The sequence below is a fragment of the Bubalus bubalis genome, chromosome 4 (genome assembly GCF_019923935.1).
Source record: "Bubalus bubalis isolate 160015118507 breed Murrah chromosome 4, NDDB_SH_1, whole genome shotgun sequence".
Lineage (NCBI taxonomy): Eukaryota > Metazoa > Chordata > Mammalia > Artiodactyla > Bovidae > Bubalus > Bubalus bubalis.
In genome coordinates, this window is record NC_059160.1 from 68,826,736 (window position 1) to 68,849,641 (window position 22,906).

General features: G+C 38.6%; 1 protein-coding gene and 1 pseudogene across 9 annotated transcripts in view; both read right to left on the reverse strand.

Moving 5' to 3' along the window:
• Window positions 1-22,906, reverse strand: part of TAFA2 (TAFA chemokine like family member 2) — a 586,563-nt gene that overhangs the window by 350,943 nt on the left and 212,714 nt on the right. The gene's annotated exons all lie outside the window — the stretch shown is intronic.
• LOC123465714 lies at window positions 14,006-16,851 on the reverse strand (annotated as a pseudogene).

Below are 22,906 nucleotides of genomic sequence, written 5' to 3' on the forward strand. Positions count from 1 at the left end.
TTACCATATATCTAGATGTACCAGGATTACACAGAAGAAAAATGATTGCAGTCATTTGGTGTTTAGAAAAATACCTGACACCATCCATTTTATTGCCAACATTTAGGCCCCATATTATACATGATGGGAGAAATGACCTTTGAAGAAAATTGCGGGGTCAAATAGAGAAAAATCAAAAAGAAATTGACAGAAAGGACTGTTGTTGTGATCATACTTGCATCTCCTTCTCAAATGACCAAATCCTTGAAACCAGTAAAATTTGTTATGCTTCTGAATGAAAATTTCCATCCAAGTACACATGAAGTCTTCCCTGGTAGCTAAGCTGGTAAAGAATCCGCCTGCAATGCAGGAGATCCCAGTTGATTCCTGGGTCAGGAAGATCCTCAGGAGAAGGATAGGCTACCCATTCCAATACTCCTGGGCTTCCCTGGTGGCTCGGCTGGTAAAGAATCCACCTGCAATGCGGGAGACCTGGGTCCAATTCATGGGTTGGGGCAATCCCCCGGAGAAGGGAAACGCTACCCACTCCAGTATTCTGGCCTGGAGAATTCCATGGACTGTATAGCCCATGGGGTCACAGAGAGTTGGACACAACTGAGCGACTTTCATTTTCACTTTCAAGTACAAATTACAAGAAAGGAAATCTGGTAGCATGTATAACCAGCTTTTTGAAAAAAAGCAAAGGCATGAGAACTTCTGTATCTAGCCATTTGTAGAATCATCATCTTGAATGCATAACTTCTGATCTTCATAACATTTTGCAAAGTAGTAAACTATTTAAAATCAATTAAATAAATTTTGGGAATATCATAAGAGCAAAAGGTGCAGAAGGAAATCATCATATTCCCTGGTACCCATCCTTTTTACAGAGATATCAAAAAGCAGGTAAGAAACCTCAAGATCCCAAAACCATTCATTCATTTAATAAGCACTTCTTGTGTGCCTAGTATATGTCAGGAACTAGCAGCTGCTGAGAATATAAAGATGATATATAGTTTGAACCCCTTTAGATCTGACAGAATTAATAACATAGCAAACAGGACTTCTGCATGCGTGCATGCTAGTTAAGTTACTTCAGTCATGTCTGACTCTTTGCAACCCTATGGACCATAGATTGCCAGGCTCCTCTGTCTATGGGATTACCAGGTGGGATTACCAGGCAAGAATCCCGAAGTGGGTTGCCATTCCCTCCTGCAGGAGATCTTCCCGACCCAGGGATCAAACCTGCATCTCTTAAACATCTCTTACACTGGCAGGCAGATTCTTTACCACAAGCACCACCTGGGAAGATTTGGTGGATAACATTACCACCATGGAATAACTAAGTCAAGAAGAAACTGAGTATTAGATATGGAGCAATTTAGACACATTCATTTGGCCATTTCAGATATAAAAATTTTATGTAAAAGTTTGATATTATTTCAAATGACTAAGCCATTGCAAGCAATACATTATGTCATCCCATCCTTTTATCACCCCTAGAATGTACTAAGATGCTTCCCTGATAGCTCAGTTGGTAAAGAATTCACCTGCAATGCAGGAGGCCCCGGTTCAATTCCTGGGTCGGAAAGATCTGCTGGAGAAGGGAAAGGCTATCCACTCCAGTATTCTTGCCTGGAGAATTACAGGTCGCAAAGAGTTGGAAATAACTGAACATTTCTCACTTTCACTTTCAGAAAGTACTAAGAGAATACATTCCTTGTTTTGCATATAAGAAAACCAATGTTCTGAAAATTTTATGACACCTACAAGGTGAAAAAAATAAGATTTTAGATCTGAACTCTATTCTGCTAGCATCTAAGTCTATGGTTTTTCCGTTTATAACAATTTATCTTACCATAAAGAATAAATGCATCTTCCTTTTGTTTCCCTCTTCAGACTCTGATGGGAATGCCTTAGTGCAACTGCACTGTATGTCAAAATAATTCAATGTACTTTGAAAAAGGCCTCCAAACAGCTTTTCCATTACCATAAAAGCATAAAGGGAAGTGGCCCATAGAGGTAGCCTTCTTAGAGGTAGCCTTATTATTAATATCATACTTAGATGTGATTAAGAAACACACCAGTCTCCACTAATTTTTGTATCTTCTTACTATATTTTGCAGCATTAAAACATCCCTACAAAACCATTAATTTGAAACTGTAGTATAAGATACTCAATGAGCTCCAGGTCTTGCATTATGTACACCAGCATCTCAGCAATTCCACTAAGCTCTTCTGGAAACCTCAGTTTGCCTCACCTGTATAACAGAGCTATGACCACCACATTTGTGAAATGTGGTTGAGCTCTCAAGGCATAAATGCTGAATAAATCATACATTTGTATATAATTTTCAAATGTTCTTAAGTCATTATTATAATGAACGTGCAACATTACAGATAGAATCTATAGAAATCTAGAATCTCTAAGGTCTAATTTTTTTAGTCATATCCAGTAGATGCTGAGTACATAAAAGTGATTTAGCAAGGACATTAAAAATCCAGACCACCTGATATACATCTAAGTGCCTAGAGAATTAGCAATAAATACTAATTATCTGACTGTTACATTATTAAAAGTTGATAAATCTGTATTTCTCCTAAGGTAAATATAAAAAAAATATATCTGGTCTGTAACAAAACTTATTTGTATTACTTTTATTTTCCTTTAATATATCACATGGAAACTAATGAAAAGCACACATACCATGCTCTCCATTTCCCAGCATTTCTAACAAACTGCTGGTTTATAACAGTGTTGCTGCTGTTGTTGTTTTAACTTCTTGAAGATGTTTTGTGGTAGCACAGAGGTGCCTGTGGTCAGAAAGTATTTCCCATTTTTCTTAGTACTTTCAAAGTTTCATTGCTTATACTCTTATTCAATTGTCTAAGCACACAAGTAGAAAAATCTCTGCAAGAGCGATATTGTGTCCAAATTATTCCATCTCAGACTTTATCCCATTCCTAAAATTACACTACAGAAACAAATATTTGGAACTTTAATGGCTAGGAATCCCATATATAACATAGTACTTGAAATTTAATCTCACCAATAACAATAGAGAATCAATATGTTTTAGACACAATAATACCGCCAGATACTCCACAATAAAATGCACTCACAGAAGAGAAGAAAAAAATTAAATTCTCTTTTCTCAATTATTGCAAGGTTGGAAAAAAATCACTTAAATATAAATACTGGAGGAAAATGTAGCTTACAGAAAATAATGTAAGTGCATTCATGCTGCAAACAAACAAAATTTGCCCAGTTAACGAAGAGTTTAGGGCCTCAGTGCACACTTACACACCCTTCTTATTAAAATGCTGGAAATTAATTTCTTGCCTAAGAGGCATTCATGGTTCCATATTTAAAATCATACAGGTTCACAGGGGGAACATTTAGATTATCTCCAGATGCTGTCATGCGAATTTAGCCTATTACAGAGCATTTGCAGTTCACAGACAAAGCAGCAGTAAATTCAGTGGGACAGGCTATGTGAGAAGGATTAGGTTACCAGATTATAAATGAGGAAGAATTTTACTACATGGAAATCAGTGAGGTAAATTCAAGCTTTGCAGCTTATAAATTCGTGGTATTTACGGTAAGGGCAACACAATAGAAATCAATGCCTGCCTCTACCCACCCACAAATCTCTAATCATAGCATGTTAACAGACTTGAACTAATATAGGATTAAGTAGAACACAATTTTCCTGGTTAACATGCTTTAAAAATAAGTGTTAAAAGTGTTTATTAAGAAACACAAGAAAAAGGAAAGAAGACTTCCTGTTGCTACTAGGTACTATTTGAGACTTAAATACAAAATAAATCTATAATTCCAATATCTAGTTTTTCAGGCAAACAATGCACCCAGATATTTACCACCACAAACATCATCATCACACAGCATGGTGACTCTGCTGGACTTAATCTATTATAAAAAAGCACCCTTATTACTACTATTCCAATACCACAGTGTGAGTAATAAACCACAGTGTGAGGTACACAGTAGTACTTAATGAACTGCAATAACGTGAAACTGCTTTTCAGTAGAATGTGTAGAAACCAGGTCATTCCACTGGATAACCTATCTTATTCACTCAGCTACTTAGTCTTTAAATCTTGACCATTTACAGTTAGGCACTATGAGAGATTCAACATGTAAATATGATAAATTAGATGTAAGTTAAGCCATCATGTAAGTGAAGTGACATCGCTCAGTCGTGTCTGACTCTTTGCGACCCTGTGGACTGTATCCCACCAGGCTCCTCAGTCCATGGGATTCTCCAGGCAAGAATACTGGAGTGGGTTGCCATTTCCTTCTCCAGGGGATCTTCCCGACCCAAGGATTGAACCCAGGTCTCCCTCATTGCAGGCAGACGCTTTAACCTTTAAGCCATCATGTAAGGTTACCTTCAGATATAGCATAGTCAAAAGCCAAAACACCATTACACTTTTACAAAAGTTGATATAGCAGCAACAAGTTTCATTTCACAAACCGTACCCAACTGGTCTCATCAATATACGCAGAGAAGAAATGACCAATCTTTTTAGATACACTTTTCACAAATAGTGCCTAGGACACAAGAGATGATCCAGAAATACTAGATAGCTGATTGTTGACAGATACCTTTTGTGAGCTACTGTGAAACAAATTCACCAAATTTTTACAATACACATTATTCCACTGGGTTCTATAACATACATTAAGTTGAAAGACCTTACTGATATCACTAATCTTGATTCTATATTAGGCACCAAAAAGCAAGTAATTAAAAGCTACGTCCTCAAGGTTACTGTGTACATTTAGAATATTAGTGAGTCAAATTTGGCACAAGATACCAATACGCAGACCTAATCAAATGGTATATTAACCAGTGCTGCTGAGTAATTAATTTTGTGTTTGCGAGCTGGAAAGAATTTAAAACCATTTTCGGCTACTTCTCATCTTGGCTGCCATCATTATATATACCCAAAAAGCAACTCAAAGTCAGATTCAGATAGCATGTATTAAGTAGAACTATCAAATATCAATCAATGGACTGAACCTTCCTACATAAATTGATGATTCTGATATTCAACCAGGTTTCAAAACCAACCTGTCAGTGTTTGAGTATAATGTCTCCACAAAGTCACGTTTAACTACCTTCAGCCATGGGACAAATAACCTGGAAAAGGCCATGCATTTTATCTTTGAAGCATGCATGCACACACTCACAAGAATGTTTATCCTACACCCTCTTGAATCTTTCAAACAAGCCCTCTTGCTGTCCTACACGAGAGCACAGCTCAACTCAAATATGAAAACAGTTATCACTTCTCCACTTCCTTCAATTTAAAGTGGTCTGTCCATCATCGATCTTTTTGATAGCATCACATCTTTTTCTTTCACATAATTTACAAGGAATGTATCAGCTGTGTGTTCACTTTTTACCTCCTGTGCTCTTCACTAGGGCTCTGAGTTCAAGGATCAAGGCCATTTGTGCACCACTGCACAGCCAGCACCTAAGGCACAGCAGTACTCAGCATACGGAGACAGCATACAGCAGTGCCCAGGCGATGGATACTCAGGCGATGGATGAATAAGCAAATGATTTGGAGGCTGCTGCTGCTGCTGCTAAGTCGCTTCAGCCGTGTCTGACTCTGTGCGACCCCAGAGACGGCAGCCCACCAGGCTCCCCCGTCCCTGGGATTCTCCAGGCAAGAACACTGGAGTGGGTTGCCATTTCCTTCTCCAATGCATGAAAGTGAAAAGTGAAAGTGAAGTCGCTCAGTTGTGTCGGACTCTTAGCAACCCCATGGACTGCAGCCCACCAGGCTCCTCTGTCCATGGGATTTTCCAGGCAAGAGTACTGGAGTGGGGTGCCATTGCCTTCTCCGTGATTTGGAGGGCATCAGCCCAAATTCAACTTTGCTAATTCTTAAAAACTTAGAGAGGTTATCACAGAAAGAGGAAGTGCCTGATTTAACTGGTCTCCTACATAGTAGAAAATTCCAGTTAAATATTTTTAAATGTTTTTTAAATAAACAAACTTGTCCAATAATGAAAGTCAGCAGTATCTTTATTCTATACATATTTACTGTTGCTCCACAATGTACAACAATGCCTCAAACACTGGTAACAGAACAGATAACAGGTCTTCCCCTCAGGATGTGATAACAAGATTTAAGAGTTTACTATATAAAGAAGTAAAGTAGAATATTTACTGCATTAAGTTCACAAGCTTGCAAAGATATAGCAGTGGAACGTCAATCTCAGTAATTGGATAATAACCATTATCAGAAAAAGTGGGAAAATGTAGGCCTCAGTTTAAACCAATAAATCATGGAGTTATAAAACTAAAACAAGCAGTCAAATTTAGAGACAGAAAGCAGAATGGTGGTCACGAAGGGCTGAGGAGAGAGGAGAATGGGGAGTTAGTGTTTTACGGGCACGGAATTTCATTTGGGGAGGATGGAAAACTGTGGAGATGGATGGTAGTGATGGTTGCATGACAATGTGAATGTACTTAATGCCACTGAACTGTACACTTAATCAGAATGATCAATTTTATGTTATGCATTTCTTCCACAATGAAAAAAAAAAAAAAAAACGGAGTCACACAAGCTGATTATACCTTCTGAGAGTATGATCATCATTTAGCACCTCCACGTACAGAAGGGCTGGTCCTGAGTTTGTTACTGACTTCCACGTGCTCAAGGATGGAGAAACACCCCCAGTATCAGGATCTTCACATAAAGAAAGACAGCTGCATTTGACAAATGATGCATCATTATATGACTAGCAAGGAACTTCAAGGACACTTGACAGCTCATTTTTTACTCAGATTCCCTTTGAGGCAAGTTCTCCAGGGCTACGAGATCCAGTGTTTTGTTTTTTTTAATTCTCTCACCTTCAAAACACAGAGAAAGTTTTACCTCTCAAGTAAAAAAAAAGTCTAACTCTGAAAAATCCTAAGACACAACCATCAGAAATGACTTCAGGATGCAACTGACAAAGCTCCCTGGAAAATGTTACCACCACCTGAATACCGTGTCTGTTCTCAGTCCCTTCTTCATACCACCACCAAGGGAAACAGAATTTAGAATCAGGATGCAGGTGGCATATTATTGGGGGAGGGGGACTTTTTTGGATATAAAATGCAAGGCATACTGTAACAACAGTCCTTTGAGTCCTTCTCAGAATCAAGCAATCTACCAATCATTCATATGGAAAACAAAACCATAAACTGTCACTGTCAAGCCGGTCAACAACATTTATGATCATGTGCACAGGGTACTAGTAGATAAAACAAAAGAAAGACTTATCATTTGCCCTACAGGAGCTCAAAACAGGAAGGAAGATGATTTGTACTCTGTATTTAGGGTAGAAAATCGGAACACAATGATGAAGAGTGTGGGCTCTGAAGTGAGACTAACTGTGATGCAGTTGCAACTCACAACTTGTTAGCTGCACATCGTTAATAGTAACAAAGGGCTTAGCACACACCAGGAAGTTTGGTCTATAATCCATCCCAGTTAATCCTCACAAACCCTATAAAGTACATACCACTCTTATTTTACACATAAACTCAGGTTATTTAAATTCCCTGAGGCTCAGTTTCTCTGGGAGGGGGAAAGGATTAATACCAACTCATACCATTGTTTTGCAAGTTAAATGAGTTAATGTGTAAAAAAAAAAAAATTTAAATAGGATACTGTAGGCTCTCAATGAATGAAAGCTGATGCCATGGTTTAATTACTACATATTTATGGACATAGCACATATTTGGAAAAGTTATTCTCGGGGAACATTTCAGAGACTGCTACTTTTTCTACACACTGAACTGTTTATAAATACAATTCAGCAAATGTGTGTGTTCCTGTTATATGCAAGACCCTGTACCAAACATTACAATGTACACAAAGACACATGACAAAATTTCCATCATTAAGGTGTTTAAACCTTAATGAATGAATTTACAAGAAAATACATACTATCTTAAATTAAGACAGCTGACCAATGGACCAAGGATTGGGGTTTTGTGTGAAATATCCCTGTTCTGTGTATTCTGTTACATTCAGCATCATTCTTCCGTCCCATAAATGCGATTTGACATTTTTTCCTCTATGAAATATGACTTCCTACAAGTTAAATACTAGGTAAGTTCACCCAAGCATGGTTTCTCTTTTCTCCACATTGATATGGCATATATTTTATAAACACCTGTACCAATTGAATACATGCTGATTTCCAATCACTGGTATGCAATAGTCTCAATAAAAGAAGATAAGCAGCCTGCATTCAGACATTGTATTTATAATGACAACCTAAGTTACCACACTCACTACTATTTTCTCTGATTAGAATGAATGAAAATAAATTATCAATAATGAAAAAGCTTCTTATTCATCTCACATGGTGATGTGCTTTCAATTCCTACTGAGATTTCCAAGTGTATTTGTGGTGAAATCTACCCAAAACACTGATCTCAACTGGAAATCTTATAGTTTGGGAGAATGCAGGAAATTTCCCCAAGGAAATAGAGAGATATATGATATAAGGTACTGGATAGTCTCACAGTAAATAAGTATTGAGCATATATAAGGGGCCTGAGAGAATTTATAATGGAATATCTGACACTGTAACTAAGATATGTTATAAAATATCTCCTCTCTTCTAGGCAAACCCCATCAAAGTAAACTTTTGAAAGCAGTTAACTTGCTGAAATAACATAATAATTAGTCAAAATCCTTTACATTTCACCACGAAATCTCTAGTACAACCAGTATCCCTTATCTTTCCAGGAAAGAATAGCAATGTATAGATATGATTAAATAGTGTTGCTAAGCAAAGGCTTATTTTTTAAATATATCTACAGATTTTAGCCAAGCACCAAAGAATTGATGCTTTTGAATTGTGGTGTTGGAAAAGACTCTTGAGAGTCCTTTGGACTGCAAGGAGGTCCAACCAGTCCATTCTAAAGGAGATCAGTCCTGGGTGTTCTTTGGAAGGACTGATGCTAAAGCTGAAACTCCAATACTTTGGGCACCTCAGGCGAAGAGCTGACTCATTGGAAAAGACCCTGATGCTGGGAGGGATTGGGGGCAGGAGGAGAAGGGGATGACAGAGGATGAGATGGCTGGATGGCATCACTGACTCGATGGACATGAGTTTGAGTGAACTCCGGGAGTTGGTGATAGGGACAGGGAGGCCTGGCGTGATACGATTCATGGGGTTGCAAAGAGTTGGACACGACTGAGCAACTGAACTGAACTGAAGCTTAAATGAAATTAGAAAACTGATGTTTTATATCACACAAAAAGCTTTTACTTCCTGAGCTTCCAATTTAATTGTTTTTCATTTTTTAGTGATACTTAGCATGTTTAGTCAAGATCAGTTGTATTTATTTCAGTGTTAGACACCAAAGTTACCTCATTATCAATAATGAAAGACAGTCTTATCATTATAGATTAGACTGATGCCAAGCAGTCTCAACAGAATATTGAGAATTCTCATAAAAATATTTCATTGTTGCTAAATGACTATCAATGTCATATCCTATACTGGTACTAGGCATATAGTATAACTTCAGGAAATGATGGAAAAGAGCAACACAAGCAAAGATAATTAAAATACAGTATGAAAAGTGCTACAGTAATGGGATATATAATATTAATACAAAGCTCCCATAGAAGCACAGATGGATGTGGACTCGTCAAAGACCCCATCTCTTTTTTCACCTGGAGGAGAGCTGAATTCTATTTTGGAAAGCTGATCCTCTATCTTGAAGAACAAATACTAGCTCACTAGGCAGAAAATTAAAACGAGCAAACAAAAACAAGAAAGGACATTCTCAGTAAAGAAAGAGACAAGGCGCATGGCCTACAGGTAGAAACAGACATGCCGTTTTTAGAGAATGTCAATTCCCTGTGTCAGTGAGCTGCACGCACACTCAAATGCAGCAGCTGAGCACTCTTCTCATGCCAGGCATTTTGCTAGACTAGGGAGGAACAGCACACAGACCAAATCTTTCCTGCTGCCTGATTTTGTATGGCCTGCAAACTAAGAACAACTTTTGTATTTTTTTTTAAAGTTTTCTATTTTATTTTATTTTATTTTATTTTAAACTTTACAATATTGTGTTAGTTTTGCCAAATATCGAAATGAATCCACCACTGGTATACATGTATTTTTGTATTTTTAAGTGGATGAAAAGAAGTCAAGAGAAGAATAGCATTTCAAGGTACATGAAAACTGTACGAAATTCCAATTTTAGTGTCCATAAATAAAGTTGTATTGGAACACAGTCACATTTACACCTTTGCATATGGTCTATGGCCACTTTTGTGCTATGCTGGCAGAACTGAGTAGTTGTGACAGTAAAAGTACAGCCCACAAAGCCTAAAGCATTTACCAAACTAGAGGAAGCTTGCAAATCCACGTGCTAGATGATGGGCAAAGAAAACAAGGTCTAATTGTGGAGATGAACAAGGAAACAGACCTAATCTTAGAATATTGTAGGAACAGTTAGGACATACACCCCAAGGGACTATGAATAGAAAGGTCTATGAAGCTGGATTAGGTTAAATCAGAAGAGCAAATCATAGGTAGCCTTACCTGTCATGCTTCAAATTTCATTCTGAAAGCAATGGCAAGACTTTGCAGGGTGTTAAGACAGCCTATGACATAACTGGTCTTGTATTTTAAAACAGCCATCCTGACCACAATGTACCTAACTATACTTGTTGTCTTTTTCTGGCAAAGCAAACACAACACTGGGATGTAAGGACTATTTGCTCTTGGGAGAACCAAGAAGCATTCTTATCAGACAGCCATCTTTCTTACTTACTTTCTCTCTCAATGAAATAATGATAATAACAATAATCATTATTGCTTATATATTGTTACTGTTATCATAATCATGTGCTGCACTTTAGTCGCTCAGTTGTATCTGACTCTTTGCAACCCCATGGACTGTAGCCCGCCAGGCTCCTCTGTCCACAGGGATTCTCCAGGCAAGAATACTGGAGTGGGCTGCATGTCCCTCTCCAGGGAATCTTCCCAACCCAGGAATCGAACCCAGGTCTCCTGCCTTACTGGCAGATTCTTTCTTTACTGTCTGAGCCACCAGAGAAACCCAAAGATACTGAAGTGGATAGCCTATTCCTTCTCCAGGGTAACTTCCCAACCCAGGAATTGAATGGGGGTCTCCTGCATTGCAGGTGGATTCTTTACAGCTGAGCTACCAGGGAAGCCCCAATAGTAATAGCTAGTACTTATTGTAACTACTCACTAGGCAGTTGCTAACAGTTTTACATATGTTAACTGTGCAAGTAATTCTTACTGAACTGGAGACATATATACAATAACATGATTGGATTTAACCCTTTTCTTGGAAGAAAATATTTTTAGTGTTCAAATCACATGACTTTTTTCAATCCTAGGTGAATATATTGGAATTCCCTTGTAGCTCAGTCAGTAAAGAATCTGCCTGCAATGCAGGAGACCCGGGTTCAATTCCTGGGTAGGAAAGATCCCCTGAAGAAGGAAATGGCAACCCACTCCAGTATTCTTGCCTGGAGAACCCCATGGACAGAGGAATCTGGCAGGCTACACTCCATGGGGTCACAAGAGATGGACATGACTTAGTGACTAAAGCACCACCAGCTGAAAATATTGAACACCTGAGCAACTTCACTTTCACTTTTCCCTTTCATGCATTGGAGAAGGCAATGGCAACCCACTCCAGTGTTCTTGCCTGGAGAATCCCAGGGACGGGGGAGCCTGGTGGGCTGCCGTCTATGGGGTCGCACAGAGTCGGACATGACTGAAGCGACTTAGCAGCAGCAGCATAACCTTAACTCCTTTTATCAACAAGACAGGTAGCTGAGCCATCATTCATTCATCCTCATTCATCACTCCCTACAATCAGGTACTAAGTGTCTCTCACGTGTCAGGAAGCAAAGTGAAGAGGCCAGGGTATACAACTGCAAGTAGTTTTTTCGGTTCCCAGGAGTTCCAACAGTTAAATAAGAAAAGTAAACACACCACCAATCTCAGACCTGAAACCCAGTCACTGATCATTCCATCAATACAGCATTATCCTGTTGGATATACCTAATCCTTGAAAACTTTCTTCTTAAAGTTTTCACTTCTAAATAGTTTTGTGGATGTGTGTTACAGTAAAGATGATAGAAAGATGGAAAGAGAATTAACAAGTATTGGTAATGAGAATGAAGCCAAAAAAGACAGAAGTCAGTGCTTCACACATGGTAATTTGGGCCTGTTTCCCAAAAACAAAGCTAATAACAAGGGATTGTTACTTGGCATGATTAGCTTAGAAATAAAGGGGAAAGGGCATAGGGAACAGGAGGTGGACCCACCAAGGTAAGGACAAGAGGTGCACTTGCCTTCATTTATTCTAGAAAGTATTTCACACCTCTAAGTATTTTGCTTATATTAAATTGATTTGTTTTTAAATTCAGATCTAAATTTAGCAATTACATGTACATCTAGGATACCAGTGTCTTATGGTGTATTTCCTAGGCTTAATCACTTCATTGGCAAATTAAATAATATCAGATGACAAAGAAGAAAGTTACCATTGTGTTAGAGTATTGCCCACACACTAAAAGATTTACAAACCCAAGACTTATGGACCACAAATTAGAAACTATTATTTTGTGATTAGAAAGATGCTAAAGTGTGTCTGGAATTCCCTGCAAACTTCTTACAGCAGCAATATGCCTTTGAGACTCACTAGAAAACAGCCCCAAGAGGGAAAGACAGCATTCTGTGCCTCTGTATGTTTTTCAATGCACCTGAGATGGGTAGCTTTACCACTGCACTTTCACTCTTCATATTCTAAACTTGACACGCTGATAAATGGGATTTTAAAAGGCAAAGAGAAGAAAATCAGGTAGGGAAAACCACAGGTCTCTTCCCAAAACTTCCTACCAACCTTTACCTCTCAATTTTTTTTCTTTACTGCAAATTATCATCCTTATTGTGGTAACTAACCTAAGTTACCTAATCAGAAAGTTTAAAGACGAGATAAATAGACATTTGTTAAGCCTGTCATGTCAGAAGTGCAGATTTGTTCTAAAGTACTTTTCTGTGTCTGACTTAATTAAAAGTTTTCCAACCTCAGGCTCAACTGTCTTCCCTCTACTGCTTGAAGAGATTCTGCTTCTACTCCTCTTACTTGCCTCGGATGTGGAGACATTCTCTGCATCATTTGGACCCCTTCCCCATCTCACCACACCATAATTTGGTACAATCACCCTTAGCTACACTAGAAAAGTCAATGAACAGCTCCATGATCTCAGCATTCATTCTCCTTAGCTCTCTGTACAGACTTGATGTATACTACCGAAAAGATAACTTTCCAAAATCTACAGCCTAAGTAACCTAACCGTATTATGTGGGCTGAATAGTCATGGAGAGTTTGATAAATTGGGCCTAGCAACAGATAAGGGCTTCCCTGGTGGCTCAGATGGGAAAGAATCTATGTGCAATGCAAGAGACCCAGGTTCAAACCCTGGGTTGGGAAGACCCCTTGGAGAAGGGAATGGTTACCCACTCCAGTATTCTTGCCTGGAGAATCCCATGAACAGAGGAGCCTGGTGGGCTACAGTGCTTCTCATAGGCATAGCTTCTTCTAAAATGATTCAGTGACAATGTTCAAGGTGCCTACTGACTAACTTGAACACAGCCTCTGCAGACTCTTTCTACTTTGTAGATAGATGAAACTCCTGTTCCACCTGAGAAATCATTCTGATTCCTACATAATGACAATCTATTATTTGACACTTTTTCTCAGTAGGACAGAGATCAAAAAAATGTTATTGTGGACTGTTTCAACTCACAGTGAAGAGTTTCTACAGAAAATATATCTATATTTCAGGCAGACCAAGTAAAAATTAGCAAGAACATCTTACTGCTATTTTGCTAATGCCAGTGTAAAAAATATATATATATATTATATATATATATATGCTTTAACTTGCTTTGCATCACACTTAGTAAAGCATAATAAGCATGCATTTTTAAAGGCATTTAATAAAGCATGTCTCAGAGATACTGCAGTTTCAGTTCCAGATCACTACAATACAATACACTGCAATACAAGTAAAAAGTCCCATGAATTTTTTGGTTTCCCAATGCCTATATGTTTACACTACATTGTAGCCATTAAGTGTGCAAGAGCATTGTCTAAATAATGTACACACCTTTATTAAAATATTTTATTGCTAAGACATGCTAGCTATCATCTGAGTCTTCAGCTTTTCCTGAGTATTTTGCTTCTGGAGGGTCTTGCCTTGATCTTGATGGCTACTGACTGATCAGAATGGTGGCTGCTGAAGGATTGAGGGGGCTGTGGCAATTTCTTTAAAAAAAAAAAAAAAAGACAATGATGACATGTGCTGCATCAGTTGACCTTTCCTTTCACCAACAATTTCTTTATAGTATGCAATGCTGTTTTATAGCATTTTACCCACAGCAGAACTTCTTTGAAGATTGGAATCAATCCTCTCAAACTGTGCTTCTGCTTTATTAACTTATGTACTATTCTAAATCTTTTGTTGTCATCTCAACAATCTTTTGAGCATCTTTACCAGGAGTAGATTGCATCTCAATAAATCATTTATTTGCACACCATAAGAAGCAACTCCTCGTTTGCTAAAATTTTATCATGAGATTGCAACAATTCAGTTACATCTTCAGGCTCTACTTCTGATTCTAATTCTTTTGGTATTTCCACCGCATCTGCAGATGCTTCCTGGTCCACATAAGTGTGGAAGCTCTCAAAGTCATCCAGGATGGCTGGAATCAGCTTCTTCCAAACTACTGTTACTGTTGATATTTTGACTTCTTCCCATGAATAACAAACATCCTTAATGGCATCTAGAATGGTGACTCCTTTCCAGAAGGTTTTCAATTTACAGTCGACCCTTGAACAATGAGGGCGTTCAGGATGCCAACCCTCAATACAGTTCAAAACTGCAAGTAACTTACAGTTGGACTTCAGCATCCACAGGTTCAATCATAAATCATGTAGTACTTCAGTATTCACTATTGAAAACAATCTGCATAGAAGAAGACCCACGAAGTTCAAATTACATTATTCAAGGGTCAACTGTACTTTGCCCAGATCCATCAGAGGAGTCATTATCTATATCAGCCATAGCCTCATGAAATATATTTCTTAAATCATAAGATTTGAAAGTGGAAACTACCCCTTGATCTATGAACTGCAAAACAGATATTGCATTAGTGAGCATGAAAACAATAGTAATCTCATATATCATAGTCATGTATGAATGTGAGAGTTGGACTATAAAGAAAGCTGAGCACTAAAGAACTGACACTTTTGAACTGTGGTATTGGAAAAGACTCTTCAGAGTCCCTTGGACTGCAAGGAGAACCAACCAGTCCATCCTAAAGGAAATCAGTCCTGAATATTCATTGGAAGGACTGATGCTGAAGCTGAAACTCCAATACTTTGGCCAGCTGACACAAAGAGCTGACTCATTTGAAAAGACCCTAATGCTGGGAAAGATTGAAGGTGGGAGAACAAGGAGATGACAGAGGATGAGATGGTTGGATGGCATCACCGACTAGATGGACATGAGTTTGAATAAGCTCCGAGAGTTGGTGATGGACAGGGAAGCCTGGCATACTGCAGTCCATGGGGTCACAAAGAGTTGGACACGACTGAGTGACTGAATTGAACTGAACTTATCATCTGCATCAGAACTCTTGGGTGACCAAGTGCATTATCAATGAGCAATACTACTTTGAAAGAAAATTTTTGTGGCAGTAAGTCTCAACAGTGCTTCCCTGGTAGCTCAGATGGTAAAGAATCTACCTGCAATGCAGGAGACCCAGGTTTGATCCCTGGGTCAGGAAAATCCCCAGGAGAAAGGAATGGCAACCCACTCCAGTATTCTTGCCTGGAGAATTTCATGGACAGAGGAGCCTGGTGGGCTATAGTCCATGTGGTCGCAAAGAATTTGACACTACTGAGCAGCTAACACTTCACGTCAAGTCTCAACAGTAGGCTTTAAAATCACATGTTGTAATCAGATGTGTTGTCATCCATGCTTTGTTATTCAATTTCTAGAGCACAGGAAGAGCAGATTTAGCCTAAGCCTTAAAGGGCCCTAGGATTTTCAGAATGGTAAATGATCACTAGTTTCAACTTCAAGCCACCAGCTGCATTAGTCCTTAACAAGAGAGTCAGCCTATGCTTTGAGCTCTGAAGCCAGAGCCACTGACTTCTCCCCTCTAGCTATGAAAGTCCTACACAGCCTCTTCCTCCAATAGAAGGCTGTCTTGTCTACAATGAAAATCTGTTGTTTGGTGTAGCCTCCATCATCCATAACCCTGGCTAGATCTCCTGGATAACTTGCTGCAGCTTCTACATCAGCACTTGCTTCTTCACCTTGCAGTTTTATGTTATGGAAATGGCTTCTTTCCTTCAACCTCATGAGTGAGCCTATGCTAGTGTCAAACTTTTCTTTGTAGCCTCCTCGCCTCTCTCAGCTTCAAATCACTGAAGAGAGTTAGGGCCTTGCTCTCAATTAGGCTTTGGCTTAAGGGAATTTTGTGGTTAGTCTGATCTTCTGTCTAGACCACTACAGCTTTCTCCATATCAACAATAAGATTGTTTCACTTTGTTTTTTTTTTAATCATTTGTGTGTTCACTGAAGTGTCAATTTTAATTTTCTTCAAGAAATGTTTCTTTATATTCACAACTTGGCTACCTGGCACAAGATGTCTAGCTTCCAGCCTGTCTCAACTTTCAACATGCCTTCCTCACTAAGCTTAATCATTTCCAGCTTTTGATTTAAAGTGAGAGACATAAGACTCTTTGTTTCACTTGAACATTAGAGACCACTGTAGGGTTATTAATTGACCTGATTTCAATACTGTTGTGTCCCAGGGAATAGGGAGACCCAAGGAGAGTTAGAGAGATGGGGAAAGAGTTGGTTGGTAGAACAATCAGGACACACACATTTACCCATTACGTTTGTGCTTTTATATGGGTAAGGTTTAGGCACCCCAAAACAATTAACATTAAAGATCATTGACCACATCACTACGAACATAAGAATAATGAAAAACTTGAAGTATTGTGAGAATTATCAAAATGGGACACAGAGTGAGAAACGCTGTTTAAAAAATAGCACCAATAGACTTGCTCAATGAAGGGTTGCTACAAAACTTTAGTTTGTACAAGATACAGTATCTGCGAAGTGCAATAAAGTAACATGTAATAAAATGGGGTGTGCCTGTAATGAAAAATATGTTTTATGAGAAAACTTGTAACCAAATCCAAATTTTATTTTCTAGTTCTGACTTTTAAGTTTTGGTTGTTCCATCTTAACTGCAATGCAAACTAGAGCTTCTACCTAGAGAAAAACTCTAATAAAAAATATTGAGCACTTACTATGTGCACTGTACAGAAAGCCAAGATGAATAAGTAGTCTAGACTCTAAAATAACTTAACATATCTTAACATGGCAAACAATCAACCTTGTTTCATTTTTTTATACCATATATATTTTAGCACTTTTGGGAACCAAATCAATGAGGACCACTAACATTTTATATCTTAAGGGATTAAAAAAATCTAATAATACAATAATTAGAAGGGGCATTCACATCATGCTTTTTAGATAAACAAACACTAACCATGAAGAAGATTAATCAGAATTAGTCAACTGCCTTTCTCTAGCCCTCTGACAAATCTCTGGTGAAATGGGAAGGTTGGTTAGGTGTTCCATTTGTGTGATTTCCATTGCTCACTTGTGTCAGGAAGCTTCACCTGAGCAGATGGATGTTGCCAATGTGAGAAGTCACACAAAGAAGAGAGAGGAGCACATGATCCCCTCTCGGCCAGGTCTCCCCACAATTTGCACTGAGGTGAACCCATGACAGATTTGCTTCCTTCTGGCTAATGGGAACCTCCAGTCTCTTGGCAAAGCCTGGAAACATCCCTTGTCACTATGACAGGTTGATCTGCTTGCTAATCTGCTTTTCTCTTTTCAGCTCCAGCTCAACTTGACCTTTCATGCAACATATTCTGTCTTTTTTCTCACAAACAGCTCTGATTCCTCTATCAGCTGGCAGACAGGGGTCACTCTGTCCAATTTTGTTTTGGTTTGCAGAGCCTGGGCAATGGCCTGTTTTGAATTTGCTGATTAATGCTATTATTTGGCTTATTCTCTGTATCTCCTATTTTTATCAAAGGTTTCCATTTCAGAAAGAAATCAAAATTGTGGTAAATCTTTTGGGGATTCCAAGCTTAAACAAAATGCCTTCAACAAAGGAGAGCACTTAGAATTATAAATTTGCATTTAAATGCTTGACCATGCTGGCATCACTTATGTAGCAATATCAAACAGCATGAGATAAATCAGAACACAGCTTGAAATTACAGTCCTAACTTATCCGATTTCATAATAATTTTAGGGTCTTTCCTTTAAAAACCAATAGCTCAAAGACTTACATTTTTCCACAGAATATTCTTCTGTTTTGCATAATAGCTCTCCCATGGTTCATAGAATGACATATTAAAAAGCACTATTTCTACAATAATTAATCCCAATTTTCAAATTTAGCTAAATGACATCTGCCACATATTTATAACTATGAAATTAGACAAAATCATTGAACTAAAAGACTAACTTAAAATATGTAAATGAAAATTTTCTAGGCTGGACCAAGAAAGTTACTTGTAAGTTACTATTTTGATTGTATTTTATGTGATTGCAAGACAAAGAATCAACAAGCCATATGCAGCCTTTGCACATGGCCCTAGACATAAGGTATGGACTAAGTGTTCTTGCCTGGAGAATCCCAGGGACGGGGGAGCCTGGTGGGCTGCCGTCTATGGGGTCACACAGAGTCAGACACGACTGAAGTGACTTAGCAGCAGCAGCAAGAGGATAATATTTACAATCAAATAAATTAATGTTGTTCACGGGACAATAGAGCAAGGATAAAAAAAGTTACTAGGGAAAATTATTCTTAAGAGAAGTTACATAAATTTTTTTTTAAGAAAATGAAATTCATTGTAACAAGCAAAGCAAGAAAAGATTCATAGTTTCTCTTTGCTAGTGTTATGACTGATAACTTATATTTGTGTAGCATTTTCATATAAGAATCCCAAAACAATCTGGTGATTTTTTTTCCTTGCATAGTACATCAACATTATCCTACTTTGTACAGAGTAAATTTAACTCCTGCTCCAGGGAAGAAAAAAAAAAAGATCTTCATATGTGGCACTTTGCCATATGCCAGCCCCAGTTTGAACTCTATCTTTGTAATCTAAATCTTCTATGCAGTTATTCCCATTTTAGAGATAAAGAAATTGAAGAACGCAGGGTTTAATTAATTTACCCATTTGTCAAAGGTAAAAAATGATCAAGCGGAGATTCTAATCCAGGTATCTGTACCACTCACAGGCTTCATCAGCATGTTCTAATGCTTTTCCATCACCAGACTGATTCAGAGAACTAAGACAAGAGCTCAGGAGTTCTGAGGTGCAGTGGCTAAAAATCTCCTGTCTCCATGTTATCCAAATCAGTCATCCTTTTTTCTGTATGAAAGGATTCTGACCCTTCAGTCTAGATGTTTACTTCCTGACTCATCAGTGCTATAGAGGCAGGCTCCATTATCAAACTGCTGCTGCTACTGCTGCTAAGTCGCTTCAGTCGTGTCCAACTCTGCGCGACCCCATAGACGGCAGCCCACCAGGCTCCCCCGTCCCTGGGATTCTCCAGACAAGAACGCTGGAGTGGGTTGCCATTTTCTTCTCCAATACATGAAAGTGAAAAGTGAAAGTGAAGTCGCTTAGTCATGTCCGACCCTCAGCGACCCCACGGACTGCAGCCTTCCAAGCTCTTCTGTCCATGGGATTTGCCAGGCAAGAGTACTGGAGTGGGGTGCCATTGCCTTCTCCGTGTTATCAAACTGGTTGGGTTCAGATCCCAGGAAGCCATTTCATGGACGTGTTCTTATTTTCCAAAGAGAGAAAATTCCCCAAATATTTTTCTACTACTCTAGTGCCATATCAAGTTCTCAATGAATGTATACAAAGCTCATGTTCATACTCATTTTCTATGATAAGTCTGAGCTTGAGGACCTAGTCTGTCTACCAAGAGCTGGACCAGGAAGGGAAAGGAAGACCGATGTTCATTCACCCCTCCACAGTGAGTCTTCCCTCTCTCTCCCCATCTTTAACTTCTGAACCTTACCTCTTTGTCTGCAGGGTAAGAAATCAGTAGGTCTTAGAAAAAGACCACTTCTATCTAAGGCTCAAAGCAAAGACATTTATGAAATAATTCTCAGCTGCCAGCAACTCAGTACTCACAATGTGGCCAACAATAGAAGCCCCAGTGGTCAATCATGTCAACACAGCACAAAAGAAAAGCATCAAATGAGTACCTAGAATCCATCTCAGATTACAAGAAAGTTTAAACAGATTGTGTAAACTCAGATTTCCTAAGTTTCTCCTAAACTATTGCTTTAATCATAACAGAAGGTTCTCAAAGCCCCTGACAGCCAGCAGTTGCAAAGTTGACACCAGGTTGATGGGCCACCTGTTGCAAGGTAGGAGCCAAGAACAAATGTGAGCAAAATCAGCTTTGTTTATTAAGCAGCAAAAGGGACATCTGTCATAACAGCCAGTACAACCACCCCAAAGGACAAAATGTAGACCAAACTATTCAGTTCTTGTTTGCTTCCGCCAACCCCTCCTTCACATCTAATACATATCTAAGAGGGATCTCTGGCATTTATTATCTGTACTGTGATAACAATAACATGCCACAAAAACCATAATTATTTTCACTCTTAATACATGGGCCAAACGTGTATTTAATGTGTAATTAATAGATACACATTAGAAAATTTATAAAGATGGATATTTTATTTTTTTGCATTTTTAAATGAACAATATGGTAAATAGTGAAAATGGAAAATGTTGTCAATGTATTTAATTTTTAATTAAAAATTAGGTAACATTTTAACTCAAATAATTGGTTTTAAACAGCTTTTATATTTTTATCCCAAGTGAAAACAGGCCAGCTATTCTGAACCACTGAGTTGGACACATAATCTACAAGGGAAACACTCAGTGGCAGCACTGTGGGGGTCGATTGAGATGCAAAGAAGAAAGCCATCAAATTATGGAAGACCTAGCATGTGCTTGACATGCTGGACAGGTTGTCCTGTATGTTTCTTTTCAACACTAATATTATGCTTGTGAGGAAGATATTATCATAGTCATTTTATAGATAACAAAATGATATCTCTGAGTAATTCAGAGATGTGACTCATCTAAGGTCATGCAGGTAAAAACCAGCATGTCTTTTGCTTGCAAAGTTACCAACTCCAATAAACTATGCACTATAGTTTCTTTGTCCCATGACTGAAAAACTTAAATTCACATGAGAGAGTGCCTATCAGACAATATGGCAGGACATCCTCAGCTGACGAGACAAATAGTTCTTCCCCTTGACCCATCCACAAAATAAATGTAGACTATTAAGGCAAAAGAAAGTGCAATCACTCTATACTTCTATATCGCTTCACTAGTTAAAATAGAGGTCAAAGTCTCTCTAAAATGGCCAGAACAATAAACCCAGATGAGGCAAGTTGACTCTAGCTCTCATGATCATGGCTACATAGATGAAATTACATAGGAGAGGAATTTCTCCTTCCTCTCTCTTTCTCTCTCATATTCTCTCTCTCTCTCTCTCATTCACACACACACACACACACACACACACACACACACACAGCTCTAGAGAAGTTTCTGGAGAATCAGGATGAACATAGCAATAACATCACACCAGTATATGGAAAAAAAAAAAAACAAAGAATTAACATAGGGCACTGCTTTTAGAGTAAAGTACTTTTATTTCCCACTGAGATCTCTTCTGACTCCTTGCTATAAATAGGCATCACAACAATTCTTCCATGGTGTCACTGATGTATATTCTAGCAACATAAAAGTACACAATTTATCCTACAGGAGGAATTCACAATGGTCATTCCCACCACTCATTAATTTTCATCATTTCATTGTGCAGGAGGAGAAGCTCAGATAAGGTAAAAATACACCAGAATTCTTAGAAACCCACAGATGGTGGCAGAGTGAGGAGGTAGCTGGTTGGGGTTAGAAGATAATGGAGATGGAGACTCCTAGAAACTCAGAGACATGGGTATGGTAAGGATCGCCTAAGTGTACATTTCAATAACCAAAAATTAAGATAGAGAGAGAGATCCATGAGGGAAACTGGAGAAACAAAAAGAGAAGACTCAAGGGAGTTGGAGGCCAAAGAAATGGGTAAGAACAATTTAAAGGAGTTTAGGAGGAGGCCAGAGCATGGGCTGGAAACAGCAATGAGGAACAAGGAAAACCTGGATCCCATCACCAGGCCTGGGGCTAGAAAGCGGAGGCACAGGAGGAGGATAGCCACTTCTTGCCAGGCTGGCCATGCAAACAGCAACCTCAGAGAAAGTTAAACATCAGATGAAGTAAAAGGAATATACTGAGAAAAGTCTAAAACTATCATAGATTTTTCTGATAACAGTCCGTGGGCTCTAGAAAGCACCAGGAAGAGGTTTTAGGAGTCAGGGAGGAGTGTTATATGGGACAAGACAGTGTACAGAAGCTGAAATAATTGGGTATGGGACATGGTGGGGTGTGACCTGGAAGACTGAAAGTTTGTATTGGGACTGACTGACATGAGTAAGACAAGGCGTGTCCCAGTCAATACATGAGAAGATCAAGAGGTGGGTCCAGTGCAAAAGCCAAGAACTTTTCGACAACCAAGACAGGTGCTGACGAACCCACAGAACATTATAAAGAATACACATTGCTGTGCGTATTTATCTTGAGAACTTGGAGAACAGAAATTAATAGTC